Source organism: Dendrobates tinctorius, unplaced genomic scaffold (assembly GCF_039654945.1).
Source record: "Dendrobates tinctorius isolate UK_male_01 unplaced genomic scaffold, ASM3965494v1 ptg000060l, whole genome shotgun sequence".
Classification (NCBI taxonomy): Eukaryota; Metazoa; Chordata; class Amphibia; order Anura; family Dendrobatidae; genus Dendrobates; species Dendrobates tinctorius.
The window spans coordinates 6,343,438-6,358,637 of NW_027361728.1; the positions used below are offsets into that span (position 1 = coordinate 6,343,438).

Below are 15,200 nucleotides of genomic sequence, written 5' to 3' on the forward strand. Positions count from 1 at the left end.
CCAGTATTAGCACCAGCGCGCCATAGCTTCACAGCAACACCTGCTAGCGTCTGACATCGCGCCTTCGCTTTAGCGGTGTCTCTCTGTGACACTATCCTCGCCGCGCTGCAGTTGCAGCCTATTTGTGCGTTCGCGGTTGTGGCGCTTTACACACAAGTAACTACGGTAGGTCTTTGTGGATGTAGTGCCGTTATATATAACCACTCCGTTGACCATCTACCGCTTGTGTGCTGCTGAGTTCCTGTGTATCTAACAGGCTCAGCACTGTTATATTTATTATTTACAATTAGCAGCTCTGTGACTTCAACAGAGCTTGCGTAGTGCACCTGGGTGATATTTAACCCTGTGCACACTACCGCCTTAGTGCTCTGTCATCACCTAGCTGTGGTTTTTCCATCAACCGCACGGTGGACCCCGAGCGGCGAACACACTTTATTTATATTTTTATTTAGTGTGTTCCGCCGTTCATAACAATTTCCTGGTGACACCTGGGCCAATAGAACCTCTGCATGATCCAGTCCTGCATTTTTTCCACTCCCAGATATCCCCCCAAAATTTGTGAATGGGCCGTGTCCAACATCTTCCATCTATAGGGGCCTAGCACTATTAACTCTTCAACCAGCTCCTCCCTCACATTCTCGACCCGATACAACTCCCCACTCATTACAAAATATGGAAACCTTTTATCAGCCCCCCGATTCCTTTGAAACCCCATTTATGACTGTGACATTATTAGGATTCCTTCAGAGTTAGGTCCCTATCTAGGGCAGACCCAAAATTCTCACTGATCACCCCTAACTCCGGAATGTCAGACTCAGGGGACACTTCCTCCTCATCCCCCACAAGGACACAAAAGGGAAATCCGCCTGACACCTTACGAGGGTTCACTGGTTCCCTATTTACGCCAGTGAACTCAGAACTCTTCCCCCTCAGATCCCAAATCAAACAAAAGTCCCGGCCTATAATAATAGGATGCAATAAGTCCCAAATCATGCCATCCTCAAGGGACTCAGTACCATGGGCTGTTTTAATGTCCACCCTGGCCATAGGGTAGTCATTAGCATCACCATGTATGCACCGAATGCCAACTTTTTTACCCTGGATCAGTTGGAGAGGAAGGGTGGCCCTCACAAGGGTCACTAGTCTAGCAGTGCCGTTACCTCCCTCTTGCTCAACTTCACGGGACATGGTTGAGGACCCTCGCTAGGGGGACAGTTGACAATGCAGGCTGGATACGCATAATATGAACATCTGCATCCTATGCAGCAGGCCATATGCTCCAGGGTCAGGGGACAATGAGAGGCTATGTGGCCTGGGCCGTGGCACTTCCAGCAAACAATATCATCCATAGGGACCATGGGCATCACCTCCCATGCCCCTTTGGACCATGGACACCTTGCCCCTTTTGGGCCTCCGCCCCATTTTGGGACCCCCAGTATTAAGTTGGACTACCTTCCCAAGGAACCTTCAACTCCCTGGTATTTCTCTACCAGTCTTACCAGTTCATCGACATTCCAGGTATCACCCTGGGGAACCCAAGTCTGTATAGGCCTTGGCAGGGAGTGTTCAAACCAGTCCATCGCCACCCATTCTACGATCTGCGCAGGTGTAGAGGACTCTGGCTGCAGCCACTTCTGGAGGTCAAACATCTAGGAGCGAGGTAGTTTGTCCTGGTGATATGCCCAGTGGTGTACCCGCTGTGCCTTGATAGTCATTGTCACCCCCAAGCATGTGAGAATTTCAGTTTTTAGCTTGTCATATTCTTTGGTGTTTTGCAAAGCTAAATCCTAGTGTGCCTTCTGGGGTTTTCCCATAAAGTTTGGAGCCAGTAGCTCTGCCCACTGCTCTTGTGGGAATTTCTCCCTCTGGATGACCCTTTTAAACACCATAACGAAGGCCTCAACATCATCCCCGGGGGTCATTTTCTGCAAAACCCTTCTTACCGCCTTCCAGATATGGGAGTTATCAGCCGGACTTGGGGTTGCGGTGCTCGTCCTGCCCTGGATGGTAGTTGCCAGAAGCTGCATCTGCTGCCATTGTTCCTGTTGGCTCTGCTGTATGTGCTTTCACAACAGCCTATTGATATCTTTCGGGTGCAGCTGCGACTGGACCTGGTGTTTCAGAAGGTCCACCATTTTTTCTCATGATGCTTGTTGGCTTGCAACAGACTTAACCCTGAACATGCAGTCTTTCCTGTAGAAGTCTCACATCTCATCTCTGCTAGGAATGCTGCCTGCATGTCTAATACCACTTGCAGGCATTGTACTCACTTGGGTATGTCAGGAGGAAGACAGGAGGCTTGTTCCATTAAAAGTTCATGTGGGTTTATTACTTCATAAACCCAGAAGCAAAACAGAAAACAAACAGCCTTCAGGTCAGAAAGACAAAATCCAAATGTCCATAGCAGAGCTCTGCTCCACCGTGGCTGTGGGCACACAGGTTGGGGTAACATTCAGTACTTAGGCTTGGTCTGGAGCCAAACACACATTAGGCCTTCTCCCTCCCAACATACAGACCATGTGCCAAACAACAACCTCCATTATATAAGCTGTTAACCACACCCAGAGGTGAGGCATGTGGGTAGCTAGATCCACCCATCTCTCATAGCTACCGGTAACCTGGTCCCAGGTGCAGTAAACAAACCTTTTAGTGCTTTCATGCACTAGAGAAAATACTCCAGGTTACATCACAGAGACAAGCCATGTCTGCGACACATAACTCTCATCGATTACGCGATTACCAGGCACACTATAATATATATATATCTGATTGGCCGGCTGTGTGTATTGCAGAATATCCAGCTGAAATAGTCGCTAGTGCCTGCAGGCCCCCTCCAGCTCCGGTGCAACTTCATAGCCTGCACTAACGATATGTCCGCCTTGTCTTGCGCAGTTCACCGTATGTTTAAAGTGATAAGCCAGATTGATTCTTCAGGTAACTACAATTACAGCCATACAAGATTCAAGCTTTTTTATGCATTGCTACTTTTACAGTCTAAAAACAATATTTGATAAAAGTGAATTTGTTTTTGCATTACCATATTCTGAGAGGTGTAACTTTTTATTTATTTTGCCGAATGGGCCATATTAGGGCTTGTTTTTTGTGGAACGGTTTGATGTTTACATTTGTACCATTTTTTTAAACATAAGATTTTTTGATCACTTTTTATTAATTTTTTTGTGTGTCATGACGATGAAAAAGCAACATTTTTGACATGTCTATTTTTAATTTTTTAAGGTGTTTGCTGTACAGAATTAATAACCCAACATTTTTATATATTGGGTCATTCCAGAAGTGGCGATACCAATTATGTATATATTTTTTTTGCTTTATCAGAAAAGCTGCATATTTAGTGGCAAATTGGCTTTTTGTGCATGTTTTTTTTCTTTTACATATTTTATTTAACATTTTTTTTTCACTTTTTCACTACATACCACTGTGGGACATGAATATTTTTTACTTTGATCTTTGGTCTCAGCATTGCAGTAATCGTATATTGCAGTGCCGGAGACATGTCAGTGTCTCACCCAGCCTGTTAGGCCGCTTTCACACTTCAGGCTTTCGGTATCCGGCATTGTGCGGCGAAAAACCGGACTGCCGGATCCGGCGCCTGTTATGACCAGATCCGGCTTTTTCCCCGTGCTGTTTCATTGCTGCTGCATTGTGCCGAATGGCAATGTGGCGCGTCTGTTTTTTTCCGGATCCGGAGAAAATAGCCGGTCCGGCGTCTGGAAAAAACGTTGCATGCAATGTTTTTTCCCAACGCCGGACCGGTTTTTCGCACTGAGCATGCCCGGAAACCTTCTCTGCCAGGAATATATCCGGCAAAAAGAAGGATCCGGTGTCTGCGTATGCGGCCGGATCCGGTAGTCTGTTTTTTTGCTGCCCCATGCCGGATATCGAAAGCCTGAAGTGTGAAAGCGGCCTTAGACTTAAGGGGGCCTTACACATAGCGATATCGTTAGCAATCTCGCTAAAGCGTCACCGATTTTGTGACGCAGCAGCGATCTCGCTAGCGATCTCGCTACATGTGATACTTACCTCTGACCGGCTCCCCCGCTGGCTATCGCTGATCGAGCGAGATCGTCCACGTCCATTTCTCGTCGTCGGCTTCCTGCTTGCGCTGATGAGCGAGCTATGGACGCGGGCAGAAGACGGTGGTCATCGCTTCGTCTGAAAGGTAAGTACGACCGCCGAGCATCGCTACATCGCTGGTGAGACCTGCCTGTGTGACAGCTCACTAGCGACCATTTAGCGATGCACCAGCGATCCTGACCGGGTCGTATCGTGGTCGGGATCGCTGGTGCATCGCTAAATGTAAAGGGGCCTTTAGAGTCAGTGAGATCTAACATGCCACCAGATCTTGAGGGTCATCAGCGATTACAAATGTGGGTGGCCGATCCTGTCAAACCCCCATTTAACCACTTAGACAGTGCTGTCAATCGCAACAGCAGTATTTAATTTAATTAATCAATCCCAATGAGTTCCATAACTTTCTGGGCCTGATACCGTAGGGTGTCAGCTGTCATGTACAGCTGTTACCAGGGGGAATTTCACCTGCAGGGCAGATCATTGTTTTAAAAGGTCTGTTTTAATGGCTATCGGCGGTTGTTAAGGGGTTGAACACATGTTTGTATAAGGTCAAAAATATTACAGAGGCGCATGCTTCTGGCCAACATGCTGGTGGGGGAGAAGCAGGTTTAAATTTTCCTATGTGATCCAAAGAACTCTACAGTAGTTACGCTTTTGTGTGTGAATGGCATATTCAAAATTTCTAACATTTACTTACTGCCCAATATGTCTAACAAATGTCAAATTGTTCACAATAAACATCTAGTGCAAAGGTCTCAAACAAGCGGCCCGTGGGCCGCATGCGGCCCCTCAGGCAGGCATCTGCAGCCCGAGGTGCACCATTTCTCACTCCCTGAGGCAGGGGGAAGGCATGCATTCAGGAGAGTGGGATGGCTGTCAGTGTTCAGTGTGCCCAGGACCTGGGATGAGGTCACAGGATGGGGAGGAGTCAGGGATCACATGATCAGGATCAGGAGCCTGGCTATGCAGGGCTCTGCTGTGCTGGTTGTAATGGTGCTGGATGAAGGTACGTTTATGTGTGGGATCAGCAGGGGTTTACAGGGTGGATGTAGCAGTGCCATGTGTGTATAGAGCGCAGCCATGTGTGTACGAGGTGTGCGGAGCTGTGTGTGTGTATGAAGTGTATGGAGTGAGGTGTACGGAGCGGAGCCGCGTGTGTACGAGGTGTACGGAGTGGAGCTGCGTGTGTACGACGTGTACAGAGCGGAGCCGCATGTGTACGAGGTGTGCAGAGCTGTGTATGAAGTGTACGGAGCGTAGCCGCATGTGTACGAGGTGTACGGAGCGGAGCCGCGTGTGTACGAGGTGTATGGAGCGGAGCCGCGTGTGTACGAGGTGTATGGAGCGGAGCCGCATGTGTGCGACGTGTGCAGAGCGGAGCCGCATGTATACGAGGTGTGCGGAGCGGTGTATGAAGTGTACGGAGCAGAGCCGCGTGTGTACGAGGTGGACGGAGCAGAGCCGTGTGTGTACAAGGTATATTACGTCTGAAAGGAATGCAGCCCGCCAGCTCAAATTTTTTTATGTGCGGCCCAGTTACTCTGCCGAGTTTGAGACCCCTGATCTAGTGTGAATAATCTATTCTGTGTTAATTTTGTACATATAATGTTATGATTAATTGAAAAACAAACCTTGCAATCTGGCTTGATCAAAGCTTTGTTGATTAGAGAATTCTCATCACAGGTCACCTCTTCTGATCCTTTATATGTTGTTTTTAAAGGTTTTACCCAAAATACTTTTTTCTTGAGATGTTTTTTAAAATCATCCTAAAAGGAAGACAATTCGGGTGAAGTCAGAAAATGTAGGTTAAAGGGTATTCAGATATAAATAAAATGTATATATGTGGTAAATATATTTTTATATCCAATCAAGCATTATAAGAACTCAGACTTTTTGTAATTTAATAGATTTCATTGCTCACTCTCGGTGAATAAAAATTTGTCCTGGCAATGTGATGACACAGATGTGATTAAGGTACTAGAATAGACATCTCTGATATCTATACTACAACTGGTATCAGTTTCCTGTTTCAATCAGCAAATATAAAGCCGCCAACTGTCTGAATTTGCTAATTTTTTTTATGTAATCCAGACAAATTCAGGGTTGTACTGGGTGGAAAACAAAAAGAGCTTATTTAAACCTCAACCCAAAGTTGGCTGCGCAAAAAGTTTTGGCTGCTCCTTGTTGGAACAAGGGTTGTTTCAGGGCAGGACTTAAACATTCCTCTTCTGCAAACTGCTATATTTGTAAAGGCCTCCATACTCATTAGGCAAAGGTAGGCTGGCGAATGATCAGACATCTGTCAGTTAAAGTCATTCATTGTTAGCATGAAAAATAAAAGGATCTCAGACTACGTTGGCCAGGTTTGATTTTTTGACCAAAAATACAACCAGTGTTTATGATCAACTAAAAAAATCCAAGATGCCTGATAGATTTTTGAAATGATAGTGAATGTTTGTTGATCATCCATAGTCTAATTAAGGGAAGGGGAAACTCAGGTCCATGGACTGTACACGGTCCTCATGAGCTTTTATCTGTCTCCTAGGTAGATTCCTGGGTTTCGCACTGCTTGGGCCTGCAGCTGTATTTTAACGGCCTCTGGCCCATTTATTTATTCTTCCTCATGCTCACGTAGTCTTCACTACTGAACAATGAAAGATTACATTCTGACATCAATGGCAGCTTCAGGATGTATTTTGTCGGCGGAGATAGCGTGCAATTTGTACGGCCCCCGAAGAATGGTTGAAATATCCAATTGGCCCTTGGCAGAGAAAAGTTTCCCCACCCTGATCTAAATGAACACTTGGTCATTTCATCTTGGTAACTGAAATCCACTCATTATGGTTGAAATCGGCCATTTTGTCTCAACAGTAACTTATGTGTTTGGGGGCTTTAGTTGTGTGATTAAAAATCTTGATATACACAAGGAATTGAGACAGAAAATGTATTGGAATTAGTTAAGAAATACTTTATGAGAATTCCATATTCCAGTTTTCTACAATTAATAAACAACCATGTGTAGTGTATATGCATTTTTGAAAATTGTTTATTCTTTAAAAAAAAAAGCAAACAAACCCTGATTGGCTAAATCCCTCCATACACAATAGTTCTAAAGTAGCCAATATTGTTAGTATTAGTCAACTGTCTAAGGCTGGTTACGTTTAAGATCCATAACGTGTTTCATAAATCTTTGTTGAAGAGGTTTGTGGAGCCAGTAGTTCCTATGGCGGCGCCTCCTGACCCTGTATTGGTTAAAGGCAATTTGGAGAATAAGGTAGAGAAAATATTGGATTCTTGTTTGGCTAGACGGAGACTCTAGTACTTGGTCAAATGGAAGGGTTATGGCCAGGAGGATAATTCTTGTGTCTCCGCTTCTGACATTCATGCCGAAAGATTGGTTCGTGCTTTTTCATGCCTGGTGGCATAGATGAGGGTTTAGTGACCCCTCCTCAAGGGGGAGGTACTGTTGTGAATTCGCTTTCTGGCCTCCCTCTGGTTATTACTGAATGTAGTGGAGCTGGTCAGATTGACAGAGGGGTTGCGAGTTCTCTTTCTGGGCTCCCTCTGGTGGTTACTGGAGGTAATGGAGCTGATCTGATTGACAGAGGCTTGCCACCTGATAATGAGGATGACGATTGGAGATCTGGGTTTTCAGATTGGGATTTAAGACAGCTGACTCCCTCTATCCCTGATGGTGATTTTCTTCCTGTTCCTCCTGAGGTCTGATGTCTCCAACTCTGTCCCTGCATGTTCAGCTAAGTGGTTAATTTGCTATTCTGTTTGCATTTGATCTGGTTTTGTCTATCTCTGCTTTGTGCTGGTGAGCCAGCTCCGGCTGGGGCTGTGCTGAATCACCGCCCATATGTTACTGCTTGTGCCAGTTTGTTTTGTCCCCTGTTAGATTAGTCTCTTTTTGCTCTGCTTTCAGAATGTACCAGAGTGCTGATATAGGGGGGGTGAAGTCGTGCGACTTCAGTGTTTTTGTGCATCAGACGTGTTGGACTTTTTGCAGGGTTTTTTGCGTGATTGCAGACAGAGTCTTTCCTTTCCTGTCCTGTCTAGTCAGAGTGTGCCCCATCATTTGCTCAGTCTATTTTCCTGTCTGCGTTTGTGTTTTCATCTTGTCTCACCGGCAATATATGTTTGTGGGCTATCTATTCCTTTGGGGTCTGCTCTGGGGCAGTTTATATTTCCCCTTTCTTGATTTAGGCTTAGTTATCTCTCCGGCTGTGTCGAGGCATCTAGGATCATCGAAGGTACGCTCCACGGCTACTGCTAGTTGTGTGGATAGGATCAGGGGTTTGCAATCCGCTTAGTTACCAACCGCTCTGGTTTTCTGTGGCTTAGCCTGGGCCTGCTCTCCTCCTCAGTGACCCGCTCATAACAATGCGGATTCCCACTTGGCCAAGAAAAGCGAGATCCAAAAAAAATCTTGGCATCAGAAGCAAAATCAGGAGCCAAAAAACTATGCCCACATTGAGCCAACCACCTCCACCCTCCCCTACCAATTTGTTACTACCTTTCCTTGTGTCTCTGTCTGTTCTTTCCAGTTTGTCTATCGATTCCCATGATTCCACTTTATCATCTATCCCCAATGCCTCCAATGAATCCCTGATCCAATCCTTCAATTTGTTGCCCCTTCCCCTGTAGACCCTTCCCCTGTAACCCCTTCCTCCTCAACTACCACCCAATCCTCACAGCTCCTTACCCCCAAGGTCCTCCCATTTCACCCTCACGTAAAAGAAAAACAAATCACCACAACCTTAACCATTTTTTGTAAAAGTGTTGAAAATCAAAGTTGTATTTTGTAAGCACTATATCTTGTCTTACTTGTATCTTTATGTGCCGCCGCCAACACAAACACACTTTATTTTTGAGGTAAGGTACGACACAAACACACTTTATTTTTAGTTTTTTGAGGGAAGGTAGGTAGCTTATATTTAACTCAGCAAACATTACAGGTAAATGTATACATTACATGCACATTTTAACATCACAGGTACATTTAAACATAACAGATATGTAATATTTGATATTACAGGTATGTTTTAAACATAACAGGTACAAAACATTACAGGTACATTTAACTTAGCAGCTTAAATCATTTCATCTTGCCATGCCACAAGTCCATTATCTGAAACAAAGTAAGCAGCAAACTTATCCCTCATCTGGGCAACTTCCACAGTGGTTTTCAGAGGGTGAAATTGGTAATTATGCAGTGTAACAGGTTCCTCAGGTTGTAAGCTTGGCTGCTCTTTTACCATGAGTAGTTGTGCAGAACAACACATGCTTTCACAATCTCATCAATAGTGTCAATTTATAGATTAATAGATGTGCACAAAATGCACCATTTCGATAACAGCAATCCAAATGCACTCTCCACGATTCTTTGTGCCCTTGTCAGTCTCTAATTGAAATTTTTTTTGGTGTGATTTAAATTCCGACTTGAGTGGTTCAATGAGGTTGGCACACATTTGGAACGCCTCATCACCAACAACAACAAAAGGCATTGGATGTCCATCAGTGTTGGGAAGAGGTTGTGGCGGCGGAAAATTAAAATCATTCCCGTACAGACATTGGCCCATGTCAGAGTTTTTGAACGTCTGCGAGTCATTGCCTCATTCAAATGAGCCAATGTCCATGGCAACAAATCTACAATCAGCATCCGCAATAGCCATTAGAACAATGGAAAAATATTTTTTATATTTGAAGTACTCTGTTCCACTTCCAGCTGGTTTCATAATCCTAATGTGTTTTCCGTCCACAGTCCCCACACAGTTAGGAAAATTACAAATTTCCTGGAATTTGAAAGCATTTTCAATCCAGAGTTCACTTGTGGGTTGGCGGAGGAATTCTTGCTGCTGAATGTCAACTAAAGCATGACAAGTGTCTACAATAATCCCAGAAAGAGTGGATACTCCAATCCGGAATTGGAAATGTATCGATGACAATATCTCTCCAGTTGGAAGAAAACTGCGGAAAGGAAAATGAAAAACAAAAATCAATACACTGGTTAAGGATAGGGTTAGGGATAAGGTTAGGGATAGGGTAGGGTTAGGGTTATTTGTGACATTAGTTTCTTTTTTAACACTACTTACCTCAGGGTGACCAAGAGACGTTCCTCAGCAGGAATTGCTCGATGGAGCTGTGAGTCCTGCCTGGCGATGGATCCCTGGACACATACAGTAGCAGCAAGTCATGGAAGCTCCCTTGCAATATCATCGTGTAGTCAAAAAACTTCTCTGGGTTTTTGCTGCAGCTCGGTGCACGAAGAGTGGTAGGCTCCATGGCTCTCTGAGTTCAAAGATGGGGTGTTGCCAATAGCGACAATGTCGTCTTCTCAGTCTTTCTCTTCTTCTGTGTTCTTGACAAGCAAAAACAAAGGCAGCAGCCAACTTCAGTTGTAAATCCAGACCTTCTAGGAAGCTGTCCTGGTCAAGATCCATCTTGCAGCTAGATACAGCAGTCAAACACGAGGATTTCCTCAGTGCAGTGTGACTATATATATAGAAATCCCATGAGACACGCCTACTGGGTGTCTGATCTCAAGGAAAAGCTACTGGAAAAAATTGGAAATTTCTAACGCATGCGCATAAAAAATGCAAACGCATGCAAAAACGCATACACATGCATGCAACCGCTGCCCTTTTTTCATCATGCATAAGATAATGCAGAAAACAAACGCTGTATTAACATGCGTTTGCATGCATTTTTGCATGCATTTGGGAATGCGGATAATATGCTGCAGACTCAACTGCAAATGTGAACCTAGCCTAAATTTTATGAGGGTCTCTTAACTTTTATCCAGGAGATGATGTTTATGTTGGGAGGAGAGAAGGAATCAGCCTGTTGAATTACCAAAAGTTGCTCCTTTTGTTCACCCTTGAGATGAACATCTGCAAGGGGAGTCTGGCAGCAATTGTCTCAGAAGAGAACACAGGAATACAAACACTGTGTATGGGAGAGTGTGGAAAGATAGTTGTGTAGCCAACAGTTATCTGTCATGTGATAATACTTTCTAGAGCGGGCACAGATCTTTAAGGACTTGATCAATCCGTCACGAAAAGTCAACAAATACGGAGAGTGACACAGCACATCCCGTGAAATTAAGCTTTTGTTAAAGCCTGCAACGCTTCATGTTGCAGAGGTTAATAGAAGGGTAATTTCACTGAATCTACCAAAGCTCTCCACATGCAGTATGTGTATAACTAAGGTCAAGTGCAGTGTTTGTTTGGTTCTGTGGATTTATCCTGGCCTACTGATGCAAAGGCAGACACACTAATGCACACTAGGTGAAAGTTTTAGGATATGCGCTAGATGACTTATGTAGCTTTGTGGTCAGGTGATTTTCACCTCCAGAATTGATGCCAAATCCAGAGCAGTTTGAGAGCCCAAGTATACATGCTCCAAGAGTGAGGACCCTGGGGTGCCTTAACTCACTGAGTGTGATACCCCACTAGAATTATTAGCACATTTGCACTTTCGTTCTTTGAAGCACAAATCCTTTCATCAAGCCTTTTGGCTAAAATGGGGAATTTTTAAAATTACCGGTTGAAGGTACAGTCATATTTTAACTGTAAATCCTTAACTGTAAACTGTTTTAAACCTTGTCACAAGGACATTCCAGGGTACGGTGCCACTATTAGTTCCCTCATGATTGGCATAAGAAGGAAATGTGTGGCCATCAGGCTCTGCATCTCCCTTGAAACCCCTGGCTCTCCTCCTGAAAGAGAGTCAGTTTAGATTGAGCTCCTAGTTTCACTAGTGTGGTTAGGGCAAACGGATGTTGGGCGCACCCTAACTTCTGCAATGGAAGTTCACTGATCCCTTATTCTTATTGTGGCATCTTTGGGGGCCTTTCTTTTTAGTCAGTGGACTGTGATATAATGCATCCTTTTTTGTGGTCCTAGACAATGTTTGAAGCAATCTTGGGTTCTTAAGGAAAAAAATAACCCTGAAACAGCTGCCTATGGATCGGCAGATGCATTTGTTTAAATAACCTACCTTACTATTTAAAATATCAGATATTGATGTATAGAGTAGTTTTCTCCAATGGGTAGCAATAGTGAGCTAGGTTTATTCCATTTGGAGGAGAACTAATTTACCAGGAATATATAGCAAATACTGGGCACACTCGTGAATTGCGGATGTGAAAAATGAATTTTAATACATACAGTAGCCACTAGATACAAACGTTTCGGTCGCTATAGACCTTCGTCAGTGTACTAGGGTAAGTATAAGAGAATATGTGAGAATCTCACAAAGGTATTGCCAGGGGATAAATCTCATTAAATAGGCTGTGAAAGGCCTGGTTGGTCAGTGACCACAGGTAATGACCAAAACAAGGCACCCGTGCTGCTCTGTGTCCTTTAACACGGTGATCCGCCGCCTGTCAGGGATCACCGCATCATAGGACACAGAGCAGCACAGCTTCCTTGTTTTGGTCATTACCTTCGGTCACTGAACACCCAGGCCTTTCACAGCCTATTTAATGAGATTTATCCACTGGCAATACCTTTTTGAGATTCTCACATATTCTCTTATACTTTCTCTAGTACACTGATGAAGGTCTATAATGACCGAAACGTTTGTATCTAGTGGCTACTGTATGTATTAAAATTCATTTTTCACATCCGCAACTCACGAGTGTGCCCAGTATTTGCTATATATACTTAAGGTTTGGGAACCTACTGTATGGCACCTCCTCCACTGGCTGTGCTAACATTTAGCCATACCTAATTTACCAGGAAGCCTTGCCTGGCCTATGACAAATTGTCACAAGAAGAAACTGTATCCAGTAGACCCCAGGTTGTGTTATTAACAAAGGACAAAACAAATGGAAAAACAGGATTCATTTTTGGTATACAGTCAACAAACAACAGTATTCAAATAAGTGCACAGTGTCATTGTTCAAGAAACATAAGAAAAAGCAGAAATACACACCGTGGTTCTCAGTAAAATAACAGTAGCTTTCTCAAGGGCACACGGAGCACATTGACACCAGACGTCCCATTCAGGTTTCCAATAAAATAGGAGTAGAAGAAACCCTAGGGAAAAAATGTACCCAATAATGCACAGTGCTTGTCTCCACATCAGTGTTCTATATCCAAACAGCTCCTAGGAAATTAAAGAAACAATAGGACTGGATGACAAAAGGTTTCACCGAATATCTTCTTGTTGTAGCAAAGCTCTTAACATAAGGCACTTTTTTAATCTCAAACTTCTTATGGCAAAAGGTCTTTCTAGTTAAAATTTGTACATATGTATATGAATACTACAACCAGAGATGGTTGTCATGATAAAATAAACAATACGGTAATTACATGATATATCTTTCTAAAAACTTAACCTGTTATAGAAATCACAGTGCATTATACACTGCATACGAACGCTGAACTGTGCATCTCATTTAACGCAGAAATGGGTCCAACAACCCTATTCAGACTCTCTTTTTCTACTTTTAAGTTGAAAATATTCTGTTACAATATCAAAAAGTTCTAAAAGTCCTGTCAGGAAAAACTGCATGAGAAAGAAAGATCATTCATTGGACTTACATATAGTTATTATACAGTAGAGAAAATGCGTATTTGATATACTGCCAATTTTGCAAGTTTTCCCACCTACAAAGAATGGAGAGGTCTGTAATTTTTACCATACAGTAAGTGCATTTCACCTGTGAGTGACAGAATCTAAAAATAAAGGTAGCACACTGCAGGAATTTGCTCTGCCCTCAAAAGGGCAGGTAAGTACGCCTGTGCAGGAGTGCGATTCCGGGGAGCCTGTGAAGCAAGAAGGTAGGCGGCATCTCAAGAGGATCGGAGGCGCCGGTCCAGGACCTGCGACACCCATCAGACCAAACAGCCCAGCAGGTGATTATAATAAAAGTTATTTTTCTTCTTTTGCAGGTCAGATTGGGGGCTTATCTACAGCATTACACAATGCTGTAGATAAGCCCTGAAAGGTAGTGGCCATAACTCGTATTGGCCAAACCTTGTGACAGGTTCCCTTTAAGAAAACCAGGCATGGGCTTTTAGTTTTGGAGCGAACTACAGGATTGTAATGGGGCAGTCTGTTCCCTCCAGCTAGGTCTTACAAGTGGTCCATAGCCACAGATTCCATTTAAAACCCTGCAGTAAAGTGTTTGAGTGTGCAATGTTTGTTTCCAAGCAGCAAAAAATGTGGCTCTGCAACATCCGGCCTGTGTGAAGTAACACAAAGCCAAGAGCTGCGAAGACAAGGCACCTCCTCAGTGTGACACGGTGGTGCAGTCAGCCTTGGCAACATGTCCTAGATACGGACTGTTGTGACGGCCCAGCTGTAATTCAAAGGATACTGTGTGCTGTTCATTTTGGGAGTTTTGTACACTAAATACATTTGCTTTGAACTTTCCTGGATCACTGCCTCATTTCTGCATGGTGTGAACACCACTAGGCTACATTTGGCTTCAGAATGCGGGCAGTGTAAACTCAGGTATACCCCAATGCCAGCTGCATGTCTCTCATTAGGCCTGCCTCATTGAAACCCAGGCCTGCGGACAAGATGGAGGAAATCCTGAGGCAGCTGGTCCTCACACAGCAGCAACAGCAACAAAACAATAACCTGTTGCTGCAGCAAATTGCGGCCCTGAATGAGGCAACTCCAGCACCAACCTCAGAACGCCGTGAGGTCTGAGACAAGCTGCATTACGCTTTGAGTAAGCTGAGTCTGGAAGATAACATGGAAGCTTTCCTCACCATTTATGAGCGCACTGCAGAGCAGGAGAACCTGCCAACTTTCCAGTGGGCCAAAGTGGTGGCTCCGTTGCTAAGGGTTGATGCGCTAAAGGCCTTCTTTGACCTCAGTCAGGAGGACACCCAGGACTATGCCAAGCTAAAAGGTGAGATCCTTGCCTGACTGGAGGTTAATACCTATGTGAGAGCCCAAAGGATGTTTTCATGGACTATTGTGGAGACCCAGCCCGAGCAGTCTCAGGTTTTTGACTTACTGCAGCTTATAAAAAGGTGGCTCCAACCTGAGGCCATGTCTCCGGCTCAGATGCTGGAAAGGGTGGTGGTCGACCGGCTGGTGAGAGGTCTGCCAGCAGCCATACAGCATTGGCTGAGGCAAGG

General features: G+C 44.3%; 1 long non-coding RNA gene across 1 annotated transcript in view; it reads right to left on the minus strand.

The window, feature by feature from the left end:
- The window catches only part of LOC141092480 (uncharacterized), a 125,254-nt gene that overhangs the window by 8,087 nt on the left and 101,967 nt on the right, over positions 1–15,200 (minus strand). The window contains exons 2-3 of the long non-coding RNA XR_012232813.1: positions 13,036–13,209; positions 5,724–5,858 (exon numbers count right to left, since the gene is read on the minus strand). This is a non-coding gene — a long non-coding RNA (uncharacterized lncRNA). The remainder of the gene's footprint in view (positions 1–5,723; positions 5,859–13,035; positions 13,210–15,200) is intronic.